This window comes from Bombina bombina, chromosome 3 (genome assembly GCF_027579735.1).
Source record: "Bombina bombina isolate aBomBom1 chromosome 3, aBomBom1.pri, whole genome shotgun sequence".
Lineage (NCBI taxonomy): Eukaryota > Metazoa > Chordata > Amphibia > Anura > Bombinatoridae > Bombina > Bombina bombina.
The window spans coordinates 507462561-507479857 of record NC_069501.1 but is presented as its reverse complement, the minus strand read 5'-3'; positions in this window follow the sequence as shown (position 1 = coordinate 507479857).

The window sequence follows — 17297 nt, the reverse complement described above, 5'->3', positions numbered from 1 at the left end:
CTGGAATCTTGTCGTTAGAGCTCTAACGCTCACTGCAGAAACGACTCTAAATACCGGCGTTAGGAAGATCCCATTGAAAAGATAGGCTACGCAAATGGCGTAGGGGGATCTGCGGTATGGAAAAGTCGCGGCTGAAAAGTGAGCGTTAGACCCTTTAATCACTGACTCCAAATACCAGCGGGCGGCCAAAACCAGCGTTAGCAGCCTCTAACGCTGGTTTTGACGGCTACCGCCGAACTCTAAATCTAGGCCTTAGTTTGGAAATCTATTTCATTTAAAAGGTGCATGAAGCAGAAAATTCTATTTCATGATTTTGAGAGAGCATAACATTTTAAACAACATTCATGTTTACTTATATTATTTAATTTGCTTCATTATCTTGTTATCCTTTGCTAAAAGGTTTATCTAGGAAAGATCATGAGCAGCAAAGAACCTAGCTTCTATCTGCTGATTGGTGGCTGCATATACAGCATCTCACAAATGTGAGCACACCCCTATTTTATTATATCTTTTCATGTGACAACACTGAAGAAATGACACTTTTGCTCAAAGTAGTGAATGTATAGTCCCCTCAAAATAACTCAACACACAGCCATTAATGTCTAAATCGTTGGCAACAAAAGTGAGTACACCCCTAAGTGGAAATGTCCAAATTTGGCCCAAAGTGTCAATATTTTGTGTGGCTAACATTATTTCTCCTGTTAAGTGTGGTCAGTCCACGGGTCATCATTACTTCTGGGATATTAACTCCTCCCCAACAGGAAGTGCAAGAGGATCACCCAGCAGAGCTGCTATATAGCTCCTCCCCTCTACGTCACACCCAGTCATTCTCTTGCACCCAACTAATAGATAGGATGTGTGAGAGGACTGTGGTGATTATACTTAGTTTTATACCTTCAATCAAAAGTTTGTTATTTTAAAACAGCACCGGAGTGTGTTGTTCCCTCTCAGGTAGAATTTGAAGAAGAATCTACCTGAGTTTTTGTATGATTTTAGCCAGCGTAGTTAAGATCATCTTGCTGTTCTCGGCCATCTGAGGAGTGAGGTAAACTTCAGATCAGGGGACAGCGGGCAGGTTAACCTGCAAAGAGGTATGTAGCAGCATATTATTTTCTGAGAATGGAATTGACTGATAAAATACTGCCAATACCGATATAATGTAAGTTCAGCCTTAAATGCAGTAGTAGCAACTGGTATCAGGCTGTCATGTATGTATATTTACACTTCAGTATTCTGGGGAATGGCACTTCACTGGGATAATACTGTATGCATAAGACTTTAGCCTAACTTGCAGTGAGAACGACTAGCAACAGGCTTTCTAATGACATTTCATTTATTTGATGTTAAACGTTTTTGCTGGCATGTTAAATCGTTTAATTATCTGAGGTACTGGGTGAAAAATTGTTTTGGGCACTGTTTTTTTCCACTTGGCGGTCGTTTTATTTAATTTAAGACAGTTTACTGATCTCCCTCACTGTTGTGTGTGAGGGGGAGGGGCCTATTTTGGCGCTTTTGCTACGCATCAGAAAATTCAGTCACAAGTCTGTTTTCTTCACTGCATGATCCGGTTCGTCTCTACAGAGCTCAAGGGTCTTCAAAAGTTAGTTTGAGGTAGGTAATCACTCACAGCAGACCTGTGAGATTGTGCTTTGACTGTGATAAAAAACGTTTATATTCTGTACATTTTTTCTGCTATTCAGGGTTAGTTATCCATTACTAATGGGGGCAATCCTTTGCTAAAATTGTGTTTTTACCGGAAAGAATTTGATGTTATAGTTTCTCCGGTTTATTGTTACTCAACTGTCATAACTTTTTTTCTGTGCTTCTTAAAGGCACAGTACGTTTTTTCATATTATTTGTAAATTGAGTTGAAAAGTATTTCCAAGTTTGCTAGTTTAATTGCTAGTGTGTTAAACATGTCTGACTCAGAGGAATATCTCTGTGCTATATGTGCTAAAGCCAAAGTGGAGCCCAATAGAAATTTATGTACTAATTGCATTGATGCTACTTTAAATAAAAGTCAATCTGTACAAATTGAACATCATTCACCAAACAACGAGGGGAGAGTTATGCCGACTAACTCGCCTCACGTGTCAGTACCTACATCTCCCGCTCGGGAGGTGCGTGATATTGTAGCGCCGAGTACATCAGGGCGGCCATTACAAATCACATTACAGGATATGGCTAATGTTATGACTGAAGTTTTGTCTAAATTACCAGAACTTAGAGGTAAGCGTGATCACTCTGGGGTGAGAACAGAGTGCGCTGTTAATAATAGGGCCATGTCTGATACTGCGTCACAGTATGCAGAACATGAGGACGGAGAGCTTCAATCTGCAGGTGACGGTTCTGATCCCAATAGAATGGATTCAGACATTTCTAATTTTAAGTTTAAGCTCGAAAACCTCCGTGTACTGTTAGGGGAGGTATTAGCAGCTCTGAATGATTGTAACACCGTTGCAATCCCAGAGAAATTATGTAGGCTGGATAGATACTATGCGGTACCGGCGAGTACTGACGTATTTCCTATACCTAAGAGGCTTACAGAGATAATTACTAAGGAGTGGGATAGGCCCGGTGTACCCTTTTCCCCCCCTCCTGTGTTTAGAAAAATGTTTCCAATAGACGCCACCACACGGGACTTATGGCAGACGGTCCCTAAGGTGGAGGGAGCGGTTTCTACTCTGGCTAAGCGTACCACTATCCCGGTGGAGGATAGCTGTGCCTTTTCAGATCCAATGGATAAAAAATTAGAGGGTTACCTTAAGAAAATGTTTGTTCAACAAGGTTTTATATTGCAACCCCTTGCATGTATTGCGTCTGTCACGGCCGCGGCCGCTTTTTGGTCCGAGTCCCTGGAAGAGACTCTTGACTCAATAACTATAGATGAGATTTCAAGCAAACTTAAAACACTTAAGCTAGCTAATTCGTTTGTTTCAGATGCCGTAGTACATTTAACCAAACTTACGGCTAAGAATTCCGGATTCGCCAGTCAGGCACGCAGAGCACTGTGGCTAAAATCCTGGTCAGCTGACGTTACTTCTAAATCTAAATTACTTAACATACCTTTCAAAGGGCAGACCTTATTCGGGCCCGGTTTGAAAGAAATTATCGCTGACATTACAGGAGGTAAAGGCCATGCCCTGCCTCAAGACAGAGCCAAACCTAAGGCTAGACAGTCTAATTTTCGTTCCTTTCGTAATTTCAAGGCAGGAGCAGCATCAACTTCCTCTGCTCCAAAACAGGAAGGAGCTGTTGCTCGCTACAGACAAGGCTGGAGACCTAACCAGTCCTGGAACAAGGGCAAGCAGGCCAGAAAACCTGCTGCTGCCCCTAAGACAGCATGAATTGAGGGCCCCCGATCCGGGAACGGATCTAGTGGGGGGCAGACTTTCTCTCTTCGCCCAGGCTTGGGCAAGAGATGTCCAGGATCCCTGGGCGTTAGAGATCATATCTCAGGGATATCTTCTGGACTTCAAATCCTCTCCCCCCAAAAGGGAGATTTCATCTGTCAAGGTTGTCAACAAACCAAATAAAGAAAGAGGCGTTTCTACGCTGTGTACAAGATCTTTTACTAATGGGAGTGATCCATCCGGTTCCGCGGTCGGAACATGGACAGGGGTTTTACTCAAATCTGTTTGTGGTTCCCAAAAAAGAGGGAACCTTCAGGCCAATCTTGGATTTAAAGATCCTAAACAAATTCCTAAGATTCCATCGTTCAAAATGGAAACTATTCGGACAATCCTACCCATGATCCAAAAGGGTCAGTACATGACCACAGTGGATTTAAAGGATGCTTACCTTCACATACCGATTCACAAAGATCATTACCGGTATCTAAGGTTTGCCTTCCTAGACAGGCATTACCAGTTTGTAGCTCTTCCATTCGGATTGGCTACGGCTCCAAGAATCTTCACAAAGGTTCTGGGTGCTCTTCTGGCGGTACTAAGACCGCAAGGAATTTCGGTAGCTCCGTACCTAGACGACATTCTGATACAAGCTTCAAGCTTTCAAACTGCCAAGTCTCATACAGAGTTAGTACTGGCATTTCTAAGGTCGCATGGATGGAAGGTGAACGAAAAGAAGAGTTCTCTCTTTCCACTCACAAGAGTTCCCTTCTTGGGGACTCTTATAGATTCTGTAGAAATGAAGATCTACCTGACAGAAGACAGGTTAACAAAGCTTCAAAATGCATGCCGTGTCCTTCATTCCATTCAACACCCGTCAGTGGCTCAATGCATGGAGGTGATCGGCTTAATGGTAGCGGCAATGGACATAGTACCCTTTGCACGCCTACATCTCAGACCGCTGCAATTGTGCATGCTAAGTCAGTGGAATGGGGATTACTCAGATTTGTCCCCTACTCTGAATCTGGATCAAGAGACCAGAAATTCTCTTCTATGGTGGCTTTCTCGGCCACATCTGTCCAGGGGGATGCCATTCAGCAGGCCAGATTGGACAATTGTAACAACAGACGCCAGCCTACTAGGTTGGGGCGCTGTCTGGAATTCTCTGAAGGCTCAGGGATCATGGACTCAGGAGGAGAGTCTCCTGCCAATAAACATTCTGGAATTGAGAGCAGTTCTCAATGCCCTTCTGGCTTGGCCCCAGTTAACAACTCGGGGGTTCATCAGGTTTAAGTCGGACAACATCACGACTGTAGCTTACATCAACCATCAAGGAGGGACAAGAAGCTCCCTAGCGATGATGAAAGTATCAAAGATAATTCGCTGGGCAGAGTGGAGAACTGGGAGGCGGATTTCCTAAGTCGTCAGAATTTTCATCCGGGGGAGTGGGAACTTCATCCGGAGGTCTTTGCCCAAATACTTCGACGTTGGGGCAAACCAGAGATAGATCTCATGGCGTCTCGACAGAACGCCAAGCTTCCTTGTTACGGGTCCAGATCCAGGGATCCGGGAGCGGTCCTGATAGATGCCTTGACAGCACCTTGGACCTTCGGGATGGCTTATGTGTTTCCACCCTTCCCGATGCTTCCTCGATTGATTGCCAGAATCAAACAGGAGAGAGCATCGGTGATTCTAATAGCGCCTGCGTGGCCACGCAGGACTTGGTATGCAGATCTAGTGGACATGTCATCCTGTCCACCTTGGTCTCTGCCTCTGAGACAGGACCTTCTGATCCAGGGTCCCTTCAAACATCAAAATCTAATTTCTCTGAAGCTGACTGCTTGGAAATTGAACGCTTGATTTTATCAAAACGTGGTTTTTCTGAGTCAGTAATTGATACCTTAATACAGGCTAGGAAGCCTGTTACCAGAAAGATTTACCATAAAATATGGCGTAAATACTTATATTGGTGCGAATCCAAAAGTTACTCATGGAGTAAGGTTAGGATTCCTAGGATATTGTCTTTTCTACAAGAAGGTTTAGAAAAGGGTTTATCCGCTAGTTCCTTAAAGGGACAGATTTCAGATCTGTCCATTCTTTTACACAAACGTCTGGCAGAGGTTCCAGACGTTCAGGCTTTTTTTCAGGCTTTGGCCAGGATTAAGCCTTTTTTTTTAAAACTGTTGCTCCACCATGGAGTTTGAACTTAGTTCTTAATGTTTTACAGGGTGTTCCGTTTGAACCCCTTCATTCCATTGATATCAAATTGTTATCTTGGAAAGTTCTGTTTTCAATGGCTATTTCCTCGGCTCGAAGAGTCTCTGAGTTATCTGCCTTACATTGTGATTCTCCTTATCTGATTTTTCATTCAGACAAGGTAGTTCTGCATACTAAACCTGGGTTCTTACCTAAGGTGGTCACTAACAGGAATATCAATCAAGAGATTGTTGTTCCATCTTTGTGTCCTAATCCTTCTTCGAAGAAGGAACGTCTTCTACACAATCTAGATGTAGTCCGTGCCCTGAAATTTTATCTACAGGCAACTAAGGATTTTCGACAAACGTCTTCCCTGTTTGTCGTTTATTCTGGTCAGAGGAGAGGTCAAAAAGCTTCTGCTACCTCTCTCTCTTTTTGGCTTCGTAGCATAATACGTTTAGCTTATGAGACTGCTGGACAGCAGCCTCCTGAAAGAATTACAGCTCATTCTACTAGAGCTGTGGCTTCCACTTGGGCCTTTAAGAATGAGGCTTCTGTTGAACAGATTTGCAAGGCTGCAACTTGGTCTTCTCTTCATACTTTTTCCAAATTTTACAAATTTGACACTTTTGCTTCTTCGGAGGCTGTTTTTGGGAGAAAGGTTCTTCAGGCAGTGGTTCCTTCCGTATAAAGAGCCTGCCTGTCCCTCCCGTCATCCGTGTACTTTAGCTTTGGTATTGGTATCCCAGAAGTAATGATGACCCGTGGACTGACCACACTTAACAGGAGAAAACATAATTTATGCTTACCTGATAAATTCCTTTCTCCTGTAGTGTGGTCAGTCCACGGCCCGCCCTGTTTTTATGGCAGGTCTAAATTTTTAAATTATACTCCAGTCACCACTGCACCCTTTGGCTTCTCCTTTCTCGTTGGTTCTCGGTCGAATGACTGGGTGTGACGTAGAGGGGAGGAGCTATATAGCAGATCTGCTGGGTGATCCTCTTGCACTTCCTGTTGGGGAGGAGTTAATATCCCAGAAGTAATGATGACCCGTGGACTGACCACACTACAGGAGAAAGGAATTTATCAGGTAAGCATAAATTATGTTTTTCCAGCACTGCCTTAACCCTCTTGGGCATGGAGTTCACCAGAGCTTCACAGGTTGCCACTGGAGTCCTCTTCCACTCCTCCATGATGACATCACAGAGCTGGTGGATGTTAGAGTCCTTGTGCTCCCCCACCTTCCGTTTGAGGATGCCCCACAGATGCTCAATAGGGTTTAGGTCTGGAGACATGTATGGCCAGTTCATCACCTTTACCCTCAGCTTCTTTAGCAAGGCAGTGGTCATTTTGGAGGTGTGTTTGGGGTCGTTATCATGTTGGAATACTACCCTGCGGCCCAGTCTCTGAAGGGAGGGGATCATGCTCTGCTTCAGTATGTTGCAGTACATGTTGGCATTTATGGTTCTCTCAATGAACTGTAGCTCCCCAGTGCCGGCACCACTCATGCAGGCCCAGACCATGACACTCCCACCACCATGCTTGACTGTAGGCAAGACACACTTGTCTTTGTACTTCTTACCTGGTTGCCGCCACACACACTTGACACCATCTGAACCAAATAAGTTTATCTTGGTCTCATTGGACCACAGGACATGGTTCCAGTAATCCATGCCCTTAGTCTGCTTGTCTTCAGCAAACTGTTTGCAGGCTTTCTTGTGCATCATCTTTAGAAGAGGCTTCCTTCTGGGACGACAGCCATGCAGACCAATTTGATGCAGTGTGCGGCGTATGGTCTGAGCACTGACAGGCTGACCCCCCCACCCATTCAACCTCTGCAGCAATGCTGGTAGCACTCATATGCCTATTTTCCAAAGACTACCTCTGGATATAATGCTGAGCATGTGCTCTCAACCTCTTTGGTCGACCATGGCGAGGCCTGTTCTGAGTGGAACTTGTCCTGTGAAACTGCTGTATGGTCTTGCCCACCGTGCTGCAACTCAGTTTCAGGGTCTTGGCAATCTTCTTATAGCCTAGGCCATCTTTATGTAGATCAACAATTCTTTTTTTCAGATCCTCAGAGAGTTCTTTGCCATGAGGTGCCATGTTGAACTTCCAGTGACCAGTATGAGAGAGCGTGAGAGCGATAATACCAAATTTAACACACCTGCTCCCCATTCACACCTGAGACCTTGTAACACTAACAAGTCACATGACACCAGGGAGGGAAAATGGCTAATTGGGCCCAATTTGGACATTTCCACTTAGGGGTGTACTCACTTTTGTTGCCAACGGTTTCAACATTAATGGCTGTGTGTTGAGTTATTTTGAAGGGACAGCAAATTTACACTGTTATACAGGCTGTGCACTCACTACTTTTCATTGTAGCAAAGTGTCATTTCTTCAGTGTTGTCACATGAAAAGATATAATAAAATATTTACAAAAATGTGAGGGGTGTACTCATTTTTATGAGATACTGTATATACAGATTGTCATTGCCTCACCCATGTGTTCACTTAGAAACCAGTAGTGTATTGATGCTCCTTCAACACATTATACCAAGAGAATGAAGCACATTTGATAATAGAAGTAAATTGTTAAGGTGTTTAATATTGTATGTTCTACAGAACTAATGAAATATACATTTAGGGTTTCGTGTCCCTATAAGAGTTACATTTAAATTTCATGCTCACAGTGCTATATTATTTGGATAACAACAATGTTGAATCGATACTTGACACAATATTAAACATTTAAATTAATAATAAATATTAGGACATAACATCTATAAAAAGTATACATGATTTATTATATGTGACACAATTAAATATAAATATATATATATATGTATATATATATCATATGATATAGGTGAATGCATATTAAAAAATGACTTCAAATACAAATGCACATGTTTCGGAAATTACAATGTATACAATTAAACACAACACAAATTATTTGTTAATGAGAAAATATTGTTGACAAACATATTAAACAAGATGGAGTATATTAATCGCTGAACATTCATGGATGATCACTTGCCTCAAAATATATTTGGGATTAACAACACATTGACTTCATTAGTTCCTTCCAAGAGACAGCCATCAATCAAAATTTTTAAGATCTTTTATCATCTATGTTTCAACAATGTAAAAGATTGACACAATCTATAAACTCAGAAAATAATGGTTTTAAACTTGTGTTCTCATTCACAAACATGGCGCATCCTATTAGTGGAACAATGTGATCACGTGGAACAATGTGATCCAATCAAATTACGGAATTTACACCTTTACATGTGACGTCTTACGCAACATGGCGCATCCAATGTCTTGGAACAACATAATTCAATCAAATTACGGAATTGACACCTTTGCATGTGATGTCTTACGCAACATGGCACATCCAATGTCTTGGAATAACATGATCCAATCAAATTACCGAATTTACACCTTTGCATGTCAAGAACAATTTTATTTCTATTTCAAAACCTAGCATGTGCTATATTGTTAAATAGCAAGTTTGTTTGGTCTATGTAATGCACATCTTCACATAATGTAACACTAGGTAACATAATAATGTGATATGTGAAATATAATCCATTGTTGTTAATAAATATATATTTCATTAGAATAGTAAGATTAGGAAATATTTAGTAAGCATCAAGGTTTAACCTAGAAATAATGCTACTATACACATCACTAAAATGTATATTGTTTATACATTATATGTTACCTATATTAATATATAGTTTGATAATTAAATATAATAAAACATCATAGAAAGAGATTAATCATGTAAAATATGTGTGCATTACACACACTGATTTTTTATGTTCTACTACTACAATAAGATTTTATGCGAATTGGAATATATGTGCTGTCAACATTCCGATTATAGTCTGTTTTAAATATATTATACGTGTATGTTGAGTAAAACAAAATTAGATATTAAAAAATACCTTATAAATGCATATCCATAAATAAATAACTGTTCTCAGCATCACTTAAGAATTATCAACATAAAATCACTTTTATTAGAAATTATATTAATTAATAAATAAATAATAAATATAACACCTTCCGTTTGAGGACACCCCACAGATGCTCAATAGGTTTTAGGTCTGGAGATATGTATGGCCAGTCCATCACCTTTACCTTCAGCTTCTTTAGCAAGACAGTGGCCTAACAAAGGCCAACATAGCCCATGTGGAGCCATCTGACAAAGTGACATAGTGCATCACAGTCCTTTCAGGGAGTTGACAAGGGCAAACAAAGGCCAACATAGCCCCATTGGAGCCATCTGACAAGGTGACATAGTGCATCACAGTCTTTTCAGGGAGTTGACAAGGGCAAACAAAGGCCAACATAGCCCCATTGGAGCCATCTGACAAGGTGACATAGTGCATCACAGTCCTTTCAGGGAGTTGACAAGGGCAAACAAAGGCCAACATAGCCCCTTTGGAGCCATCTGACAAGGTGAAATAGTGCATCACAGTCCTTTTAGGGAGTTGACAAGGGCAAACAAAGGCCAACATAGCCCCTTTGGAGCCATCTGACAAGGTGACATAGTGCATCACAGTCCTTTCAGGGAGTTGACAAGGGCAAACAAAGGCCAACATAGCCCCATTGGAGCCATCTGACAAGGTGACATAGTGCATCACAGTCCTTTCAGGGAGTTGACAAGGGCAAACAAAGGCCAACATAGCCCCATTGGAGCCATCTGACAAGGTGACATAGTGCATCACAGTCCTTTCAGGGAGTTGACAAGGGCAAACAAAGGCCAACATAGCCCCTTTGGAGCCATCTGACAAGGTGACATAGTGCATCACAGTCCTTTCAGGGAGTTGACAAGGGCAAACAAAGGCCAACATAGCCCCTTTGGAGCCATCTGACAAGGTGACATAGTGCATCACAGTCCTTTCAGGGAGTTGACAAGGGCAAACAAAGGCCAACATAGCCCCATTGGAGCCATCTGACAAGGTGACATAGTGCATCACAGTCCTTTCAGGGAGTTGACAAGGGCAAACAAAGGCCAACATAGCCCCTTTGGAGCCATCTGACAAGGTGCCATAGTGCATCATAGTCTATTCACGGAGTTGACAAGGGAAAACAAAGGCCAGCATAGCCCTTTTTTTAGCCATATGACAAGGGAAAACAAAGTGCAACAGGCACAAACATAATAAAAAATAACAATTTTAAAACAGAGCCAACAGTCAACAAAGTATAAAAATAAAAATGTACGGAGGAGTTACTCCTGCTCCCTTGGGGCATCCTTCTCACGTTCCTCGGCCTGAGGTTCTGCAGCTGCAGCTTGCTGCCTTGCCTCCATACAGAGCATGTAATTAAGCATAAGGCGATTAAGCTGCAGCTGCAGAACCATGTAATCCTGCATCCTTCCCAGCCGCTGATGGCAACTCAGCATGGTTCCCTCCAATCTAGCTAGAGACTCTAGCGTCAACCATGTTGAGTCACAACCTAAACAAAATTATTTAATTTAAAATTAATATAAATGACAGAACAGAATTAAAATATATCAAAGGGACATTGTACTAATTTAAATAAAAATCCTGATTATAATAAAATATACTATTTCGAAGAAGAATTACACATTAAATATGTTCTTCATAGATAAAACATTTAGATATAAAATAAAATAAAAAATCTATCTCCAAATCATTATTTCTTTAGTTTATGATACACAGGGAAAGGGGCTGTGATTAAATAAAACTGAAAAAAAAACATTTTTACATATTTGATATCCAAATTATAGACAATGGGGCCTATTTATCATGATGCGAACGGACATCATCTGATATTACGAATCATGTCCGCTGAACATCGATAAATGGGCATACGCTGTCAGATTGGCCGCTAGCAGGGGGTGTCAATCAACCCAATCTTATTGGATCAAGTTGATTTTCGGCGATGTCTGTCCGCCGCCTCAGAACAGGTGGACAGGTTATGGAGCAACTGTCTTTAGGCTCACCAGAAACACGGGGCATCAAGCTCCATACAGAGCTTGATTAATAGGCCCCTATATAATTTTTTTTAAATAAAAACATGTTGATGATAATTTCAAAGAATTTAAATATGAAACATTTACATTCATATCAGAATTAAAAGTTTTAGCAATAAATGTTTTGATTATAACTACATTTAGGGATAATTAGATCAGTATAATGTCCCTTTAAGAATGTATGGTCTAATGTTCATTTGTAATGATACTTACATCTCTGGCTGGGAAGGAGAATAGGATACCCAGGTCGAGGAAGGTGAGGATCAGGGAAAATGGGTGGGGAATGTGGGACCTGGCCAGGTGGGGAAGGTGGGACATGTGCAGTTGGTGCCTGGGCAGGTGGGGCAGGAGCAGGACGGGAAAGACGGGAAGAGCGGCGAGGGGGGGCAGGGGGGGAGTTAAGGAAGGTGTGGCAGGGTGATGCTCAGAAGTGGATGGTCCATCTGAAATATATAATACAATTGTTTCAATACATATATTATCTGAAAATATATTATTTACATTTCAAATTAATATTCATCATCATTTGAAATATGTCTTTATTTATTTTGCTCACAAATTAGACAAAGTCACAATAATGACTATGTTTAAAGGTATCAATTGTTTGATGAACGTTTGATGAATACATTAAAACGCATGTGTTTCAAAGACCCCATTATGTGCTAATCTTTATGATTTTACAATATTACATTTCTCTTTTTGATGATATACCTGTATATCAGTATACATGTATGCATTTGATATAGAAAAGACATAGAGGTCCATCTCTTATGTTATGTACTTGTCATTGGATCACATCTCGAGTGCATTATTAAATGTGAACAACATAGAGTACTTTTAGACACATGCCCGTGGATTGACTTATGGGAGTCCACTAATTGGATAATATGGGAGTGTGTCATATGAGCAAATATAAATGGCCACTCAACATAGGCTTTGAAATAAGGTAATCACTGATGACTAAATAGATTAAGATGATTGCCTTGGTAATGTTAAATATATAATTATTTTAAGATTGATGGTCCAATCAATTACTATTCCAAACATTTACACAGTGGACAGTACCTTTCCTATTAACTATTAACAATAGAATGTTATCTGGCATTACATTTCCATAGTATTTTTTTACATTCAGATTAAATGTATGTCATCCCAATATTATTAGACACATTCAGTCTTGAACATTTTAGGTTATAGAAATATTAATGTTTGTCTTAGGGAAATGGACAGTCTACACATAAATCATGTTAAAAACCCTTTACTGATCATTCATCATGAAATTAAATCAATGAATGTCACGCCGCACCACTCTAGCTTTTGCTAGGGGAGAGGCGTCTCCTTCCCTGCTCTTGTCAGGAGCTGTGTCAGGTCCGGATGTGTGCGGCGCTGACGTCATCGCCGCACGCGCCTCTCTCTGATGGCGCGAATCCTGCACCTATGTAAGTTGCTCAGAACGATCTATCACTGCCCAAGTATAGGTGTTACTTTGTGTGCTCCTGGGTGTGATAGATCGTTATTCTCTGCCTTATTGTTGATATACTGCTACTGAACTCTGCTTGTCTGACCACTCTGCCTGTTAACCCCTAAATTGCTGGATTAATATACTGCTGCTGAACTCTGCTTGTCTGACCACTCTGCCTGTTAACCCCTAAATTGCTGGATTGAGATACTGCTGCTGATCTCTGCTTGTCTGACCACTCTGCTTGATTAACCCCTATTGATCTGGATTGCCTCTCTGTTGCCAAACCCTGCCTGTCTGACCATTCTAGTGGTTTACCCTTGGACTGCTTTACCGTTGCCAAACCCTGCCTGCCTGACCATTCTAGTGGTTTACCCTTGGACTGCTCTGATTTCTTGCCTGTTGCCCGTGAAGAATACCCTGCCTGTGGTGAGTGCCGCTTACCTCATCTTGCAAAATTTCTCTGCCCTGGGATATTCCCTATCATTCCAGCTCGACGCCGGGATAAGAAGACTACTGGCCGAGTTTGGTCTGATAGTGGAATATCCCACCCACGAGCATTACATTATACTTGGGCCATGGAGCCAGATGAGGTGGCAAGAGTAGTTTATCTTCAGAGACAGATGTTGGGAACCCATACCACATAGTATAGATTCCAAACTAGAGGCTATAACCGCTCAACAATCTTCACTAATTGCAGCGAGGAACACTGCTCCTGTTGTTGTACCACCAGTCTCTGCTCCTACTGCTGCGGCTTCTTCCTCTGCTTCTGGAACTATACCCCGGATACCATTGCCTGACAAGTATGAAGGTACTACAGATTGCAGGGATTTTCTTAACCAATGCAGGCTGCACTTCCGCAATGATCCTCACACCTTTCAGTCTCACCAGTCAAGGGTAACCTTTGTCATTTCTTTAATGAAAGACAAGGCCCTAGCCTGGGTCTCTTCCCTTTTGGAACAGAACGCTCCACTCCTGAACGACGCTAATGAGAAGAACATTGCTATCATCAAAGTCTCAGTAATTGTCACTGAGACCTTGGATCCTTCTACCTAGCAGTTGGCAAAGGATTGAATTGAATATATGTTTGTTAAACAGACACAAACAGTCACAACAAGAGTGTAGTAGCTTCAACAAACTCATGGTGTGGAAGACAGGCAGCTTGTGGACACAGGAGCATAACTGTACTATCAACAAAGTCTCAGTAATTGTCGCTGAGACCTTGATTACTTCACCCTAGTGGTGGGAAAAATATTGAACTAAATATATGTTTGTTAAACAGACACAGACTGTCACAACAATAGTGTAGTGGCTTTAACAAACTCATGGTGTGGAAGGCAGGCAGCTTGTGGACACAGGAGCAGAACAGTACTATAATTAAAGTCTCAGTAATTGGGGCTTAGACCTTGGTTCCTTCACCCTAGCGGGGGTCAAAGGATTGAATTAAATATATGTTTGTTAAACAGACACCGACAGTCACAGCAAGAGTGTAGGCTACTCTAGTAGCTTCAACAAACTCATGGTGTTTTCCCTTGAAAAGTTTAAACTTTGCCTGAATTGAATCTGCTTTGAAATGTAACGCAGGGTATCCCATCTTTGGAACATTGAATTTTTAAAAAGTCATCTGCTCAATAAGGGTTGGGTCAAGCTGTGACCAATGAGGCTCGATAGTGTGGCCAGTTATGGAGAATATTCTCTCACTTTGGACGCTGCTGCGTGGACATTAAAGCAGCTCCTTGGCAACTACAGAGAGGGCCTTCCAAACAGAAGTCTTTTGATCCCAATATACTAATGGATCAGAAGTAGTAGGTAATTGAGGTTCACCGAGGTAGACTTTCACTATATCTGTAGCACTTGATTAAAGGGGTATGGGTGGGCCCGACCACATTATCGGGTCCAAAAATTGGATGGTTTTCTGCCCTTTTGGGTCTCAGCAACAGAAGATGAAGAGGAACAAGGTTGGGTACTGCTGCTGCCGCTGCCACAAGAAGCTTCCTCATGCTCCTCATCTTCTCCCTCTCTAAACATACTCCTTTCTCTTTGAAGCTCTTTTACCCTTCCAAAATGGCAGAGAATTTGTACGTTTTGCAATAGATCCCTTCACCCTTAGATCACACAGGGTAGCCAGCTTGTAATGTGGCATGGTGTCAAGCAAGTTGCGCAAGCATTTTTTTTAACTCATCCTTCAGCTTTTTTATCAAAGAGGCATACCTCGGCATAGGGCCTGTGTCAAGGTAGATAGTCGCTGCCATGAAAGACGCTGGCCATAGTGCTAATCAGGTGGTGAAATATTGGTACTACCTGACCCAGGCTTGCACTATCTTCGCTTAGGTCTTGAGTGGCATCTCTGAATGGCTTAAGGACTTCTACTATGTGCCTGATTGTCAGCCATTCATCTCTGCCAAGAGGGTTTGTAACCCCAATGTTCTCTTGAGAAGACAAAGAGTGTATTGCCCTATGCTGTTCAAGGATATGCTCAAGCATGTCCAAAGTAGAATTCCAATAGGTAATCACTTCTTAAAAAAGGCAGTGCTGGGGCAGACTTTCCCTGTCTTGTTCTTCCCTCAGCATCTGGCTAGACTTCACACTGCGGTGGAACTGTCCAGTGATCTTGCGATACTGCTCTTTGATTCTAGCTAGCCTACCATCACTGTCGCTTGGGAGAGATGCTCTTACAACCAGATGTAGAATGTGCACCACACAATGCACACCCACAAAATCCACATCTCGAAGGGCTTTGACCATGTTTGCTGCTCCATCTGTAACTATGAAGCCCATTTGAACATTTGTCCCAGCCTGCTCTCCAACCCATCACTCCAGTATTCTTTTCATGCCTGGCAATATATTTGGCGAGGTATGCTGTGTGTGGAGAAGGAAGGAATGATACCCATGTTCCTATACTTTCTTTCCAGCCACGGCTCTCTCTGCAGAGGCGTTAGGTTGCCACCAGTGTGTGTCAACGATAGGAAGGCGTGCTATTCGCTGGATGCACTACATAAATCTGAAGTGACTTGCAGGCTCTGCCCTACAGGCTTTGACAGTTCTTCCTTCACCATATCCCCGGAGGAATGTTAAAGTGAAGGTATAACCTTCCTGCTAAAGGTGGTTGAGATGGCACACATAGTGGGTTCAGGGCCTCTAACATCTGCTTGAAGAGCTTCAATCATTGGCAGGGCAGATGAGGTTGAAGCTTATCCTCTATCCTGGCCGTTGGTATCATTACTACTGGAGGTTGATGCCAGTCTTCGGGTGCTGCTTCTTTCTTTGGCAGTGCTGCTCCTACTCTGCTCACCAAGAAGAATAACCTTATGGTATGAATTTAAGTGGTGGGTTATCCCTGAGCTTGTAAGACTTTACCACGGCTAATATCTTTGCCGCAATGTTTGCACTTAGCAAATCTGCCATCTCCCACACTCTCAAAGTGCTCCCACACTTTCCCACAGTGCTCTGAACCAGCTACTGCATGCCGTGAGGTAGAGGGGAGCTGCTGCCCAGCTCCTGCCTTGCAGTGCCTACACTGCGTCTGCTGCTGCTGGTAGTGGTGGTAGCAGGAGGACTATGCCTAGACCTGGCAGAGGGACTAGTTCTGGGCTGTCACCATGTTGTTCTTGAATTGGCACAGCTCCAGAAGAACTACCAGAAGGAGGTGGTGATGGCTGAGGAGATGTAGTGTTTCTGCACTCATTTCCTGAACCCTCCTCTATTACAGACACATCTGGCTCTTCTACGTAATCTAATTCCTCCTCTTCTAAAGTGAAAGCTATATCATACATATTTGGGCAGTGTGCGGGAGTGACCCTTTCATCTTACACTTGCTTAGTTTGTGATGTTAACATCAAGCTAAGCTGCTCTTCCTCAGACCTATTCCTGCTGGTAGTAGACATTTCCTACTGAAGGCTGGCAACAGCCCTCTCCAACCCATCGCTCCAGTATCCATTGCTCCGGGGAGTACTACTAAGTTCTGGGAACAAGAGGGGACTGCTGCTGACAGTGGCACTAAAGGCGCAGAAGAACGGGGAGTACTACTAAGTTCTGGGAACAAGAGGGGACTGCTGCTGACAGTGGCACTAAAGGCGCAGAAGAACGGGGAGTACTACTAAGTTCTGGGAACAAGAGGGGACTGCTGCTGACAGTGGCACTAAAGGCGCGGGAGTACTACTAAGTTCTACTAGGTGTGTGTATGTATCTGTGTGTGTGTATGTATGTACCTGTGTGTGTGTGTATGTATCTGTGTGTGTATGTATGTGTGTATTTGTGTATGTATGTGTGTGTGTAT